General features: G+C 36.5%; 1 protein-coding gene across 1 annotated transcript in view; it reads left to right on the top strand.

Annotated features, from left to right (window-relative positions):
- The window catches only part of LOC125252666 (serine/threonine-protein kinase pim-2-like), a 681,247-nt gene that overhangs the window by 66,211 nt on the left and 600,069 nt on the right, over window positions 1–14,967 (top strand). The gene's annotated exons all lie outside the window — the stretch shown is intronic.

Genomic DNA, 14,967 nt, shown 5'->3' with positions numbered 1-14,967 from the left:
TGCTCCAGCATCCCTTATTTCATCATTGTGGGGAACTTACCAAAGAATGTCCTCCCAGATAGTGTAGATTATAGTAAAGTACACAGAATCCATTAAGTAAAACAACTTTAAAACCCACTACAATAGCTTCTTATGGGCTGAACTATGCAATGGCATGGTACTATGTTATGTCACAGTTATGTTCAGTTAGTTTCTGTTTTCATGGACTTTTAATTTGTTATTTTCAGTCACATGTGTTCCCTTGTTCAGTTTCCCACAACTCTTTAAGTGTCATGGAGATTCAGTTAATCTGCACAGTTTTTAAATGCCTTTGAAGTGGATTATTAAAGATTTGATCATCTTCTTGTTCTTCCTTCAACCTGTGTGACAGGTTAATGTTTGAAATTTAGAATTATATTTAATTTTGTATTTAATTTTGCATCATGAATAGTTATTTGTGCAGAAGCAGCATGTCTTACTTTCTCACGCTAGCGTATGAGTGTACTGTATGTATTGGCAGTAGCAAGATCCTGTACTTGCTCTGCAGCAGCACCAGCAGTAGCAATAATCAGCAGCAGCAGCAATATCAGCAGCAATAATCAACAGCAGCAGCAGCAGCAATAATCATCATAAACAGCAGCAGCAATAAACACCACCAGCTGCAATAATCAGCGGCAGCAACAATAATCAACAGCAGCAGCAATAATCAACAGCAGCAGCAGCAATAATCACCAGCAGCTGCAATAATCAACAGCAGCAACAATAATCAACAGCAGCAGCAATAATCAACACCAGCAGCAACAATAACCAACAGCAGCAGCAATAATCATCAGCAGCAGTAATTTCAGAAGTAGCAACAATAATCAACAGCAGCAGCAATAATCAGCAGCAGCAGTAATTTCAGAAGTAGCAGCAATAATCAACAGCAGCAGCAATAATCAGCAGCAGCAGCAATTTCAGCAGTAGCAGCAATAATCAACAGCAGCAGCAATAATCAGCAGCAGCAGCAATTTCAGCAGTAGCAGCAATAATCAACAGCAGCAGCAATAATCAGCAGCAGCAGCAATTTCAGCAGTAGCAGCAATAATCAACAGCAGCAGCAATAATCAGCAGCAGCAGTAATTTCAGAAGTAGCAGCAATAATCAACAGCAGCAGCAGCAATAATCAGCGGCAGCAGCAATAATCAACAGCAGCAGCAATAATCATTATCAGCAGCAATTTCAGCAGTAGCAGCAATTTCAGCAGTAGAAGCAATAATCAACAGCAGCAGCAATAATCAGCGGCAGCAGCAATAATCAACAGCAGCAGCAACAACAATAATCAACAGCAGCAGCAATAATCAGCAGCAGCAATAATCAACAGCAGCAGCAACAATAATCAACAGGAGCCGCAATAATCATCAGCAGCAGCAGCAATTTCAGCAGCAGCAATAATCAACAGCAGCAGCAACAATAACCAACAGCAGCAGCAGCAATTTCAGCAGCAGCAACAATCAACAGCAGCAGCAACAATAATCAACAGCAGCAGCAATAATCATCATCATCAGCAGCAATTTCAGCAGCAGCAATAATCAACAGCAGCAGCAACAATAACCAACAGCAGCAGCAATAATCATCATCAGCAGCAGCAATTTCAGCAGCAGCAATAATCAACAGCAGCAGCAATAATCATCATCAGCAGCAGCAATTTCAGCAGCAGCAATAATCAACAGCAGCAGCAATTTCAGCAGCAACAATAATCAACAGGAGCAGCAATAATCAGCGGCAGCAGCAATAATCAGCGGCAGCAATATCAACAGCAGCGATAATCAACACCAGCAGCAATAACAACATGTTCTCCAAACAATACGACCATATAGGTCGTTTGTCACTTCTCTGAAATACGACCCATAGGAGCATTTACTAATTGTTTAGTAAATTGTTTAGCTAATTTATTACTTTGAGGTAATTCCCCTCCTGAAGTAATGTGGTGGCATCCCGTCAAGAAGCTACTATCACTACCTCAATCACACATGAGCACACAGGTATTTAGCATCTATACACTCTCACCATCCTTCTCAGGTGTACGCTGCTCTGACACAGGATCATTAATACTAACTCTGAGTATTACAGCCTCACCCCGAGGGCGACTCTATAGTCTTCTAACACTGTCACTGTCTCTGCTGTGGTCTTTTGAGCATAGAATCTTTAGTACTTCTATTCCTCAGCTGCGCAGCATATACCTGACACGACTTCCAAGTTGCTCTTTGCAGAAATTAAGTTTTATTTACGGCCGGGAGGTCACTCGTCACAACAACAGAGTGAGTCTTCCTGAATAGAAAGATACAGTACATGCACATTTAAGTCTTACAGTTGAGTAAAAATCAATGTCTTCTTCACTGTGATTTGTTCTGGTGATTGGTTTGTAATGATCTAAGCTAATTATATGACTGGTCTTTGACCTGAGCATCCTTAGTCTGCATTTTCTGTACATTTCATGTTGACATAAAATGTTTCTATCACAGTAGGTTTGGGGATGGGGTGGGTGTAGTTGTTAATAAAAAAAATGAGTTTTGCTAAATGGAAATAGGAGAAATGGTGTAAAAAGTCCACACATTGCATTTAAATGAACACGCATCTTGATTGGTAACGACAGTCATACATCATTTCATGACGACAGACGTAACACGACATTATTTTTACATCAGCTAGAGGGTGCATGACTTTAAAATGTAAATATAGATCGTAATAAGGTGCTTGAAAAATGACCTATAGGGTTGTTGTTTTTTTGGAGGACAGTCTCAGCAATAATCATCATCAACAGCAGCAGCAATAAATCAACGGCAGTGGCAATATCAGCAGCAGCAATAATCATCATCAGCAGCAGCAGCAATAAATCAATGGCAGTGGCAATATCAGCAGCAGCAATAATCATCATCAGCAGCAATAATCATCATCAGTAGCAATAGCAGCAGCAATAATCAACAGCAGCAGCAATATCATCATCAGCAGCAGCAATAATCATCACCATCAGCAATAGCAGCAGCAGCAATAATCATCATCAGTAGCAAAAGCAGCAGCAGCAATAATCAACAGCAGCAGCAATAATTAGCGGCAGCACTATCAACAGCAGCAGCAATAATCAACACCAGCAGCAGCAGCAATAATCACCATCAGCAGCAGCAATAATCAACAGCAGCAGCAATATTAGCAGCAGCAATATCAACAGCAGCAGCAATAATCACCATCAGCAGCAACAATAATCAACAGCAACAGCAGCAATATTAGCAGCAGCAATATCAACAGCAGCAGCAATAATCAACAGCAGCAGCAATAATCAACAGCAGCAGCAATATCAACAGCAGCAGCAATAATCAACAGCAGCAACAATGTCAAGAACAGCAACAATAAACAACAGCAGCAACAATCAACAGCAGCAGCAACAGCAGCAGCAGCAATAATCATCATCAGCAGCAGCAGCAATAGCAGCAGCAGCAATAATCATCATCAGCAGCAGCAGCAATAGCAGCAGCAGCAATAATCATCATCAGCAGCAGCAATAGCAGCAGCGGCAATAATAATAATCATCAGCAGCAATAATCATTAGCAGCAACAGCAATAATCATCATCAGCAGCAACAATAATCAACAGCAACAGCAGCAATATTAGCAGCAGCAATATCAACAGCAGCAGCAATAATCAACACCAGCAGCAATAATCAACAGCAGCAACAATGTCAAGAACAGCAACAATAAACAACAGCAGCAACAATCAACAGCAGCAGCAACAGCAGCAGCAGCAATAATCATCATCAGCAGCAGCAGCAATAGCAGCAGCAGCAATAATCATCATCAGCAGCAGCAATAGCAGCAGCGGCAATAATAATAATCATCAGCAGCAATAATCATTAGCAGCAACAGCAATAATCATCATCAGCAGTAATAGCAGCAGCAGCAGTAATCAACAGCAGCAGCATTAATCATCAGCATAGTACCCATTACCATACTAAAAATCTTCAGAGAGTTGTCACGATAGAAATATACTGTATAAGCTATGGCTGAGTAGAAGTGTGTTATTTTGGATCATACAGTATTGACTGTGAAATAGTTCTGTCTCTACAGTACAGTTTGGACCAAAATGATGCCAGTTTATAATTGACTGCTTTAGGCTTCTCTTAGCCTGCCTTTATTTTGGGTGTGAAAATACAGAGTGCTGATTCCAGTGGGAAGAGCTTTAAGGTCCATCTTTTTAATACTTTTCCATGTCTTTTGGCCAAACCCATCCATTCAGGATAAGGTTATTTTTCATTTTAAATGATTGTGCTGTTAGCAGTTTTCATGCTACCCAATCGAAGTTGCTGATTTTGATAGATTACTGTCTTTTTTTGGACGTCGAGCTGTGACGAAACTCAACTCCACATTTACTGGAGATGCACGCTGACCCTCCAGCTCTAACGTACATCCAGCGTCATTCATTCCAGTCTAGTGACAACAGAGACCTGCTGAGCGATACAAACTGAGAACGCTAAATCACTGTGAAATCACATCTTTTCAGGGTCGCAGACTGGGAAATTCTGCTGTTTTTCCAGAAAGTCTCACAGGAGCTGAGAAAATGTGCAAAACTCATTTAAACTCGGAAGCATGGAGAATCTTCTTCAGTCCCTACGGGTCATAAACTAAAGTTACTTAAACTTTGTACGCTCTCTTTCGGGACACATTTATCAAAATATTACCTGGGAATTTGTGGATTAAATATAAATGACACGCAGATGTGCATTCTTTCACTTTACTTTAAAATGTAACTTGAGAATTTAACAAAGTTAAAAAAAATGCTTCGGCCACAGCAAGCAGCGACAAACCTTGAAGTATATATATCCAGCAATTACAACTCGCATTTTATGAGCTTAATAATAACCATAAATAAATAAAACATCTACATAAACAATAATAAGCTGCAGCCAGAGTTTGACTGCTGTCCTGAGTTTTGTAGCTCTGTTTTAGAGCACAAGGGAGGACAGCACTGTGAAACCAGCTGCTACAAATGTGGACAAAGGGCTAAGGGTTAAGTCAGATGTTAACAGAAAGTAAATAGTAGTTATTATTATTTACGAAGGAGACAGTTGTTTAAAATGGATCTAGTGTTCGGACATCATTGTAATGCAGCAGAAGTCTCCAGTTATAGTAGAAAGAAAAACACACGGGTGCTACCACTATAAAATAATGTCTTATTAGTTAGAAGAAAATAGCAACCTTACTAATGCAGAATAAATTTTGTGTTTTATTGCCAGTTTAGACAGTTATCTGCTGTCTATTTATTTTATGCTATTCAATAAAGCCACTACTCTATATATAAATATCTAAAAGGAAGTCAAAGAGCCTCATGGTCCCTCTTGTTTATTGAACACAGTGGACACACATACATGGACATGGCAGTATGTCAATGGACTGCACTGAGAATGTCAATGACCATCCTACTCGTTTAATTTGCATATACAAATATAAATCTAATATTAAATAAAGGCATGTCTTTTTTGCCTCCTTTCTCACCTCTTTTCTCAACTTTTCCAGTCACGCTCCATCTTACTCTGGATTATTCATGAAATTGCATATGATTGCTTGTGATTTTCAAGGTAAGTCGCTTGGGATAAAAGTGTCTGCTACAGTATGTAATTATGTATAATCCAGTGCAGATCTGATGACTCTTTTCTGTTAATTTTATCTTTAGAGTACTCTTTTCCTGAGCTGTGGATGCTCTCTAATGAGTGTAAAGAATTAGTATTCATGCGTGTGTTCACTGTGATCTTCCATTTCTGGAGTTTTTCCTTTATCAGGGCAATATGACCCTTGTATAATTTCCTGCAATCTCTATCCCGCATCTCTCCATTCTGTCCCACATTAAAATCTGGGGGAAAGAGTGATAGATTAAGTACATTTCCCAAAGCGAGAAGAAGAAAAAGGTTCTGAAATTCAGAAAAAGAAAAAATAGCCTACATTTATGTATATTGTCCTTTTCCTAGAAATACAATTCTGCAGTTTATGGTAATTTACTTATTTTTATGCATTACTTTTAGATAAAGCTTGTTACATTACCAACAAAGGGTCTGGGTATGTATTTTCATATGTATCTCATATCTAGTATGGAATTCAAAAGGACCCACTTCCTGCAATGGGCAAATTATACCGACGTCTGGTACTTTGTGTTCCAGCATGTGAAGCACAAAAGCAAAGGTAAGAGATGCTATCCTCATAATATCCAGGATATTAATATTAAGATAAATCTCATGGATTGATGGCTTGTGTCCCATGATAAACCCTTGGCTTTATTCTCTTCTGCCTGTGAGACTGTGTGATATTTCCAAACCAGTGTCTTAAAATAATGCTCATATTCCACAGGCGTCAAGAGCAATATCAATTTTGAAGGTATTCGCATTAATCTTACAAAATTACCATTTGACAAACAGTATATTTGACTGCTGAGACTGCTGTGACCAAAGACATTATGAAAGTCTATAGACAAGACATGCTGGAAAATGTCTTGATAAATGAATGATTTAATTATAAATCTACACTAACGTTCAAAAGTTTGGAGTTGGTTTAATGCTTTTGAAAGAAGTCTCGAATAAAGGTCTCACGAGGCTGCCATTATTTCATCAAAATACATTAAAAACTGTAATATTTTCCAATATTGCTACAAATCCTAAATCAATAAATCAAACCTTTGAATATCTATAAGTTTAGTACGGAAGAGGATTAGGGCCAAGCAATAATAAAAAAATAAAACCATCTCGAGATTAAAGTTGTTAAATTTCGAGAAAAAATGCGTTAAATTTCGAGAAAAAAGACGAGATAAAATGTTGAGAATAAATTTGTTAAATTACGAGAAAAAACTCGTTAAATTTTGAGAAAAATGTCGAGATAAAATGTTGAGAATAAACTCGTTAAATTACGAGAAAAAACTCGTTAAATTTCGAGAACAAATTAGTTAAATTACGAATTTGTTCTCATAATTTAACGACTTTTTTCTCGTAATTTAACAACTTTTTTCTCATAATTTAATGAGTTTATTCTCATAATCTAACGACTTTTTTCTCGTAATTTAATGACTTTATTCTCATAATTTAACGAATTTGTTCTCATAATCTAACGACTTTTTTCTCGTAATTTAATGACTTTATTCTCAACATTTTATCTCAACTTTTTTCTCAAAATTTTATGAGTTTATTCTCAACATTTAACAACTTTAATCTCGAGATGGTTTTATTTTTTTATTATTGCTTGGCCCTAATCCTCTTCCGTAGTTTAGAATAAACATTTTCAATAGTCAGTTTAAAAAGGCCATGGGAATAAGACATGAGAACAAACAATAGTATATTGCAGTAAAATACCATATGTGGCATATGTAGATCCTCTAATAAATTAATGGTCCTCTGGGGAATCGTTAATATACATCTGAATGTATATAACTATATATTTATACACCAGTCACTTTACAACTGCTTTAAATGGCGAAGGGAGAGTTTTGAAATGGTAGGACGACAGCAAAATTCAAACGTTCCCACACATGTAAGCAAACATTTTTATATTGTGACTCTGAGTTACATAACTGTCTAGCTTCATTATCTCCATCACAGAGTGTAAGCAATGCTAAAGAGGAATTCACTGTCAATGATTAAAGTTTAAGCTTGTCGCTTAAACCGGCAAAATGTTCATAGCGAAAAAAAACCTTACAATCACTTTTACTTTATTAAACAAACCTTTGTATTTATTTGTGTAGCTAGCCACAGGATTTGAGCATAATATTGTTTGCCTGTCTCACTAAAAGCCTCACAGCTCTGCAGCTAAATGTCTTGTACCCTTGGCCACAGTCCAGACAGATGAATTACGATGAGTTTTTCTTGCTTCCATAACAGGAGTCGCTCAGAAAAGCTTGGATTCCATAACTGTGCCCTTCATAGAAGATGGGGGATTAATGTTGAAATCCTAATGGATACAATAATATCTTTATCATCTTTCTCAGCTGTCTAATTCATACATTAAATTGTTTCAGCACTTAGTCATAAATAAACCTTTCACAGGCACTATGTGTGTTTTTGGGACATAAGATGGTAAAACATGCAGGCTTACAGGATTTGCAATGATGTAGATGAAAACAGGTGATAAAAACTTTATGGTTTGAGTCATTTGTAGAATGAGTTTTTGCCTAAAAATACCCTTGTGTACTTTGCAACATAGGCACATTTGAAAAACATGCCTCTATACCTCAATTTGTGCAAAAAAATGTATATACATATTTATTAAGAAACAACATAAAATCATTTTGCAGAGGCACGTTTTCTTTTACATGAGCCTAGATTGGTACTTTTAGGTTACTAAAATACCTATACTAAAAGCTTAATCATTGGCAACTTTCTGTTAAAAGACAGCAACACATTCTCATGTTTTGGCGAAATGGTGGTGAATTTGAATGAATTTGTGCAATCTTATTCATACGTTTCATATGATTTGTTCACACCCCCATTGAGGGTTAGATTTAAGGGTGGACCTTTATTTGTTTACTTATTTTTTTCTAAAAACATATGCTTCTGTTTGAATCAAATCATAAAAGTTCACATGAAATCACCAATTTTCTCAAATGAATAACATTTTCTCATGAGATTTTCATAAGCGGTGTCGGGGGTAATGCATTACAAGTAACTTGAGTTACGTAATCAGATTACTTTTTCAAGTAACTAGTAAAGTAACGTTTTCAATTTACAACAAAATATCTGCATTACTTTTTCAAACAAGTTACTTTTCACATTTATTGACTGACAGCTATCCTGTCGCCATGTTGAGAGAAATAAAGTGCAGAGGTGTTGTGTACGCTGTGTGAACATGATGGTTATTGTAGTTCTAGACTAAATATGAACATGCATTTACTTATCTCACTTGCATGAAAATATTCCTCAAAATGAATAAAAACAGTGAAATACAATCTCAGAATTTTACCCAAACCTGTAATAATTAACTATATTTAAATTACACATATACCTTATGTATTTAATCTCACTTTATTAAGCAATGTCTTTGTTGCTGACCTTCAATGATCCAATTCAACCATTGTAATAACCAAAAATTACTTTAGATTAGATTTAGAAATAAGAGTGTTGAACTTCCTTCTCCTGTCCCTATTCTTCTTTAATTCAGAATGGCAGCACAGCTGAAAGCTTTGTTTGAGCTGTGTGTAAATATGCATTTCCCTCCACTTTAGGCTTATTTATTTCATTTTTGGTGTGAAAGGGCCTTATGCTATTTTAAAGGTTCTTAATTCTGTTTTGGAGGTCTCCTATAACAGGTTTGTATGCATCAAAGGTCAAAGAATGCTTTCATTTTCTCATAATATACATTGCCCATCACCACTTTTTTCAATGATTCTCAAACGACTCGTCCGATGCTTCAGTTTCTCTAAATCCCTCCTTTCCATGAGCCCACTCTGCTCTGATTGGCCCAGTCTGTAGTGATTGGTCAACTGCTTACAGTGCGTGCGGAATTGGAACGCCCTTTTACCATAACTGATTCAGCTCCGGAGGCTTCTGGAGTTAAGCGATTGTACACTCTGTAAAGACGATGGTGTCGATTTTGCCATATCAATCCGGCCGCGAGTCCATCTTTTATCATTACTTAGAGTAGTAAGAACCAAAGACATCTGCATTAATGAACACAATTTTAGGTAATAGTGAGCCACAGCTGATTTGCAGAGGTATTTCAGTAAGACAGTAATAACATGAGTTAGCCGGTTAGCCGGAGACCTAGCACACTATAGTACACAAAACTACATTTTGAACACCCAGTAGAAAATACATACATCAATAATTAATCAAACTTCCAGGCTGTGAGGAGCAAGTTGGTCCAAATAAAGTCGGTATGGTCCCATCTTTAATAAATAAGCGTTTTGTAAATCCCATTTAGACCTCATGGAGATTTGAGAAGCAATCATGAAAATGTTATTCTGCTGTTGTATCGCTGTGGTAATATTAACCACTGACTCTTGACATCCTCATCCTTTGGAAGTGTTTACAATGAGAATTTGCTTTTGCAGAGCAGTAAACAGCGTCTTCTCCACATCTATAGAACACGAACCAGATACAGTGTTTAAGGGCAGGTCAAAGTAGACGTTGTTCACGGGAAGCCAATGAAGAACATAGGCAGGCATTAGGCAAATGTGTTAAAACGGTTAAATTCGTTTAAACGGTTCAGAGATGATTCTTTCTTTTTTGTGAAAATAACTTTATTTATCGTGCACTTTCGGCTTCACAACTTTTCAGATCATTTACATTCACAGACATCTAAACCCGAAGACTGGTAATGTTGGGACGTTTTTTAAATTTGAATAAAATGAAAACTAAAAGACTTTCAAATCACATGAGCCAATATTTTATTCACAATAGAACATAGATAACATAACAAATGTTTAAACAGAGAAATTTTACACTTTTATCCACTAAATGAGCTCATTTCAAATTTGATGCCTGCTATAGGTCTTAAAAAAGTTGGCACGGGGGCAACAAATGGCTGAAAAAGCAAGAAATTGTGAAAAGATTCAGCTGGGAGAACATCTAGCAACTAATTAAGTTAATTGATATCATGTCTGTGACATGATTAGCTATAAAAAGGATGTCTTAGAGAGGCAGAGTCTCTCAGAAGTAAAGATGGGCGGAGCTGTGAAAAAGTGTGTAAAAAGATTGTGGAATACTTTAAAAACAATGTTCCTCAACGTCAAATTGCAAAGGCTTTGCAAATCTCATCATCTACAGTGCATAACATCATCAAAAGATTCAGAGAAACTGGAGAAATCTCTGTGCGTAAGGGACAAGGCTGAAGACCTTTATTGGATGCCCGTGGTCTTCGGGCCCTCAGACGACACAGCATGATTGTGTCAATGACATTACTAAATGGGCAAAGGAATACTTCCAGAAACCACTGTCGGTAAACACAATCTGCCGTGCCATCTGCAGATGCCAACCAAAGCTCTATCATGCAAAAAGGAAGCCATACGTGAACATGGTCCAGAAGCTGCATTGTGTCCTGTGGGCCAAGGCTCATTTAAAATGGACCGTTTCAAAGTGGAAAAGTGTTCTATGGTCAGAATTTGTCCAAACTTGACATTCTTGTTGGAATTCAGGAACGCCGTGTCCTCCGGGCTAAAGAGGTGGGAGACCTTCCAGCATGTTATCAGCATTCAGTTCAAAAGCCAGCATCTCTGATGGTATGGGGGTGCATAAGTGCATACAGCATGGGCAGCTTGCATGTTTTGAAAGTCACTATGAATTCTGAAAAGTATATAAAGGTTTTAGAGCAACGTATGCTCCCCTCCAGATGACGTCTATTTCAGGGATGGCCTTGTGTATTTCAGCAGGACAATGCAAAACCACATACTGCAGCTATTACAACAGTATGGTTTCATCGTAGAAGAGTCCAGGTGCTGAATTGGCCTGCCTCCAGTCCAGATCTTTCACCTATAGAGAAAAATACATCAAAGACGACCACAAACTCTTCAGCAGTTGGAATTCTATATCAGGCAAGAATGGGACCAAATTTCAACACCAAAACTCCAGAAACTCATAACCTCGATGCCCAGATGTCTTCACACTGTTTTGAAAAGAGGAGATGTTACACCATGGTAAACTTGCCCCCATCCCAACTATTTTGAGACCTGTAGCAGGCATCAAATTTGAAATGAGCTCATTTTGTGCATAAAATTGAAACATTTCTCAGTTTAAACATTTGTAAATAACATATTGAATCATGTGATTTGAAAGTCTTTTAGTTTTCATTTTATTCAAATTTAAAAAACGTCCCAATATTTCCAGAATTCGGGTTGTAGCATAATAGGGGCACTTTAACATTTGCCAAAAAATAGAACTTTTTTTGTTGTTATTAAAAAAATATAAAACAAGCCCAGCTCAGGTGAGGAAAAAGTAAAGCAAAAGTAATGTAACACATTACTTTTCATAAAAAAGCATCTAAGCAATGCAATTAGTTACTTTTTTAAGGAGTAACACAATATTGTAAAGCATTATATTTAAACCTTCCCCAACACTGCTCATGAGACCTAAACTTCCCAAAATGAGTTTGAAGCCAAAATTTTAGAAACAAATTTTATATTTAGTCTTTGTTGTTAATGACTCAAGATATTAATACACTTAAGTGTTTGAATCTAAGGACATTTTTTGTCTATTTTTGTACAATAAACTATTTTATTTGGTACTGTGTTGGGCCTCAATTTGATGTCCAATTTAAAAATATGGGTCTGAAACAAAATCAGCTCCACTGGTATAGACTATTCAACATGCATTTTAATAAACCCATTTTATAGACAAAAGTGTTTTTCATCCTTATGGAAGATGAAAAAAAAAAACAATATGACATCTGTGATATTATAGCTTCACAGGATGCCAACTAATTACACTTCCTTCCCATGCTTTATTATGCCCACTTAATTATGCGCACTGCGTAGAATTGCAAAACACCTCTAGCTTTTCTTTTTCATAATCTTTTCACATAACAATGAATATTTTGGTTCATTATTTTAAAAGCAATTCTTTATGTAAGAATGAGAACATATATGTGGCTATAATGTAAATGAAATTCATTCAAGAGATTTATTCATAAAGAAATGCTTTCTCTCTGATATTGAGTATATATACTGTCACTCTGCGATTTGACAGACGCTTGCCGCCACTCTGGGAGAAGATGGCGCAGTTTAGTTTGGTGTGGATGACAGCTCAGCATTTTTCTGCCTTCAAATCTCCCCTTTCACTTCACATCACCTTATGCTATTCATCATTCAAAGCGGAGATGGTATTAAATGTAATCGCCTTAATTCACTTGGAGTGTGTTTGAGCTAATAGTTGGATGGTTTTCAAGAGCTATACAGTGCTGTGGGGTATGTGTGCATGTGTGTATTTATTGCACTGGTCACACAGCGGTCTGGCTGCTGTTTCTCCTGAGCTCAGCACTGGCGTCTGTGTTGAAATGCATCAGCCATACATTTAATGCCATCGCCTACCGACCCATCCACAAAGGATATAACTTTCCCCTTCAAGTCACATGCTCTGCTGTTTCCAATTAGCCTCTGGTGAGAGTGCAGTTTAGGACTCCATAATCTATCGGCTCTGTCTATATCAATTTGTAATGAACAATCCTTAAGGTTTGGACTCACTTTTATGCCTCTGCAAACTCAGAGTCTATGCTCTGATCTTTAAATGAAAAGGCTTATTTAATTTCTTCAAAACAAGGATATTCCTCTGCAAGACAGCAGGCTTGGTTCCTCTTACACAGCTCTCGCTAGCTGTAATTTACTTTGATTTTTGTATAAATTAGTTGACTTTTGGAGGTTTTCATCCATCTGTTTGAGTTATCTGTTTTCTGTTTTGGTTTTTTGGCACAATCTATTAAGTGCTTCATCACTGTCAAAGTATATTCCTGTTTGGCTGGCATTTGTAAAGAGATTGAGTTAGTGGCTATAGTTTACAAAATTACAGATGATTTGTGGAAATATTTGGACACTCACTGCAGTCTTTAAAGATGGCACAGCATGGAGACCTTTGCCAGTGAATGACTTTGTGCTTTCTGCAGTTCATTTGTCTAGGACCAGAGACAAGAAAATGTGTTTTAGAAAATAAAAGTGGTACTTAAAGCCTAAAAATAAATGTTTAAAGAAACTTGTGGACAAGCGGCATGTGTGACATTTTTGGTATTGTATATATGAACAGTAACAGAGTCCTTGAGACTTAAATTTGCACTTAGATAGCACCATGCATCAACAACCTTGATATTGTTTGCAAGTTTTCCATTTTTTAAATCGCGAATGATCCTAAGAATAGAGCGGTTGGTATGCATTGGCATGCTGTCCTGTTGACATTGTATTACATTACCTGACAGCATGCTGTGGGGCCTTTAGTGACCCCTTTATTTTAATTTGCATGTGTTAGAATTATGACAAAATAGGTGTAATATGACAAGCTGTTGTGACATTTATTCCTTAAAATGAACTATAGTGTCTTTCATCTTGCAAGCAGTGCAGTAGTGACTAGCATCTTTTCACTACTAACTATTCTTTAGGTACTACTTATTTCAGTAGTGATCTTTTAGATTCATCATTACTCTCTTCATAGAAAAGTATGCCTAACTATTCCTCAGATCACAATTTATTTTTTGCGATTAGATTTTATTGTAACCAGCAACTTTCCTCATCTCCATTAAAAAATTATTTTATTTTACTTGTCATTTGAAAATAGAATGGCTAAATGGCTCATTTGAGCTCAGTTTTATTAAAATGTAACAATTATAATACCATTGCCAAATAAACAGTAAATACACAGGAACTATTCAATAGAGGAAAATCAAAGATTGAATAGTTACAAAGTATAGTAAAGCTGGAAATGATTCAACTGAAGATAAAGAGGAATCCAGCAGCAGCAACAACAACAACTTTGTGTACACTGTAAACCCTAACACTCAAAAGAATTAATTGGTTGGAGTAGGACAAACTTAAATTAAACAAATTATTTCAGTCAAATTAACTTTTATGAGTATTTAGCACTTTCTTTTTCTTCCCAGTTCTCCGAACTGATATATTTTAAGTAAACTGAACTGTTTCATTGTTTTGAGTTTTATGAACTTATTTATTTTAATTTAGACAAACTTTTAACTGAAACTGGGCTGTGATTTCTATTTCCCATGCATGCTTTGCCTATGGCACTCAAAAGGGAGAGTAAATGCTGAAAAATAAGTGTTATATAATGTTTTTTTTTAATGCAAGATTAATGTGAGATTTAGTAGTGATTAATGTTTTGTTATGCTAATTCAGCAAGTGTTATCCCATGTTATTGTTAACATGTTAGCAAATTAGCATTTTTCGAATTAGCTTGTCAAATAAAAATGTTTACATTGAGGTTACATGATAATTTTAAGTTAAATGTATGAGTGTACTCAAACATTTCAAGTTAAGAACAATTAAAATGTATGA

This window comes from Megalobrama amblycephala, linkage group LG18 (assembly GCF_018812025.1).
Source record: "Megalobrama amblycephala isolate DHTTF-2021 linkage group LG18, ASM1881202v1, whole genome shotgun sequence".
NCBI classification, from domain to species: domain Eukaryota; kingdom Metazoa; phylum Chordata; class Actinopteri; order Cypriniformes; family Xenocyprididae; genus Megalobrama; species Megalobrama amblycephala.
This window is presented reverse-complemented; position numbering and strand designations above follow the sequence as displayed.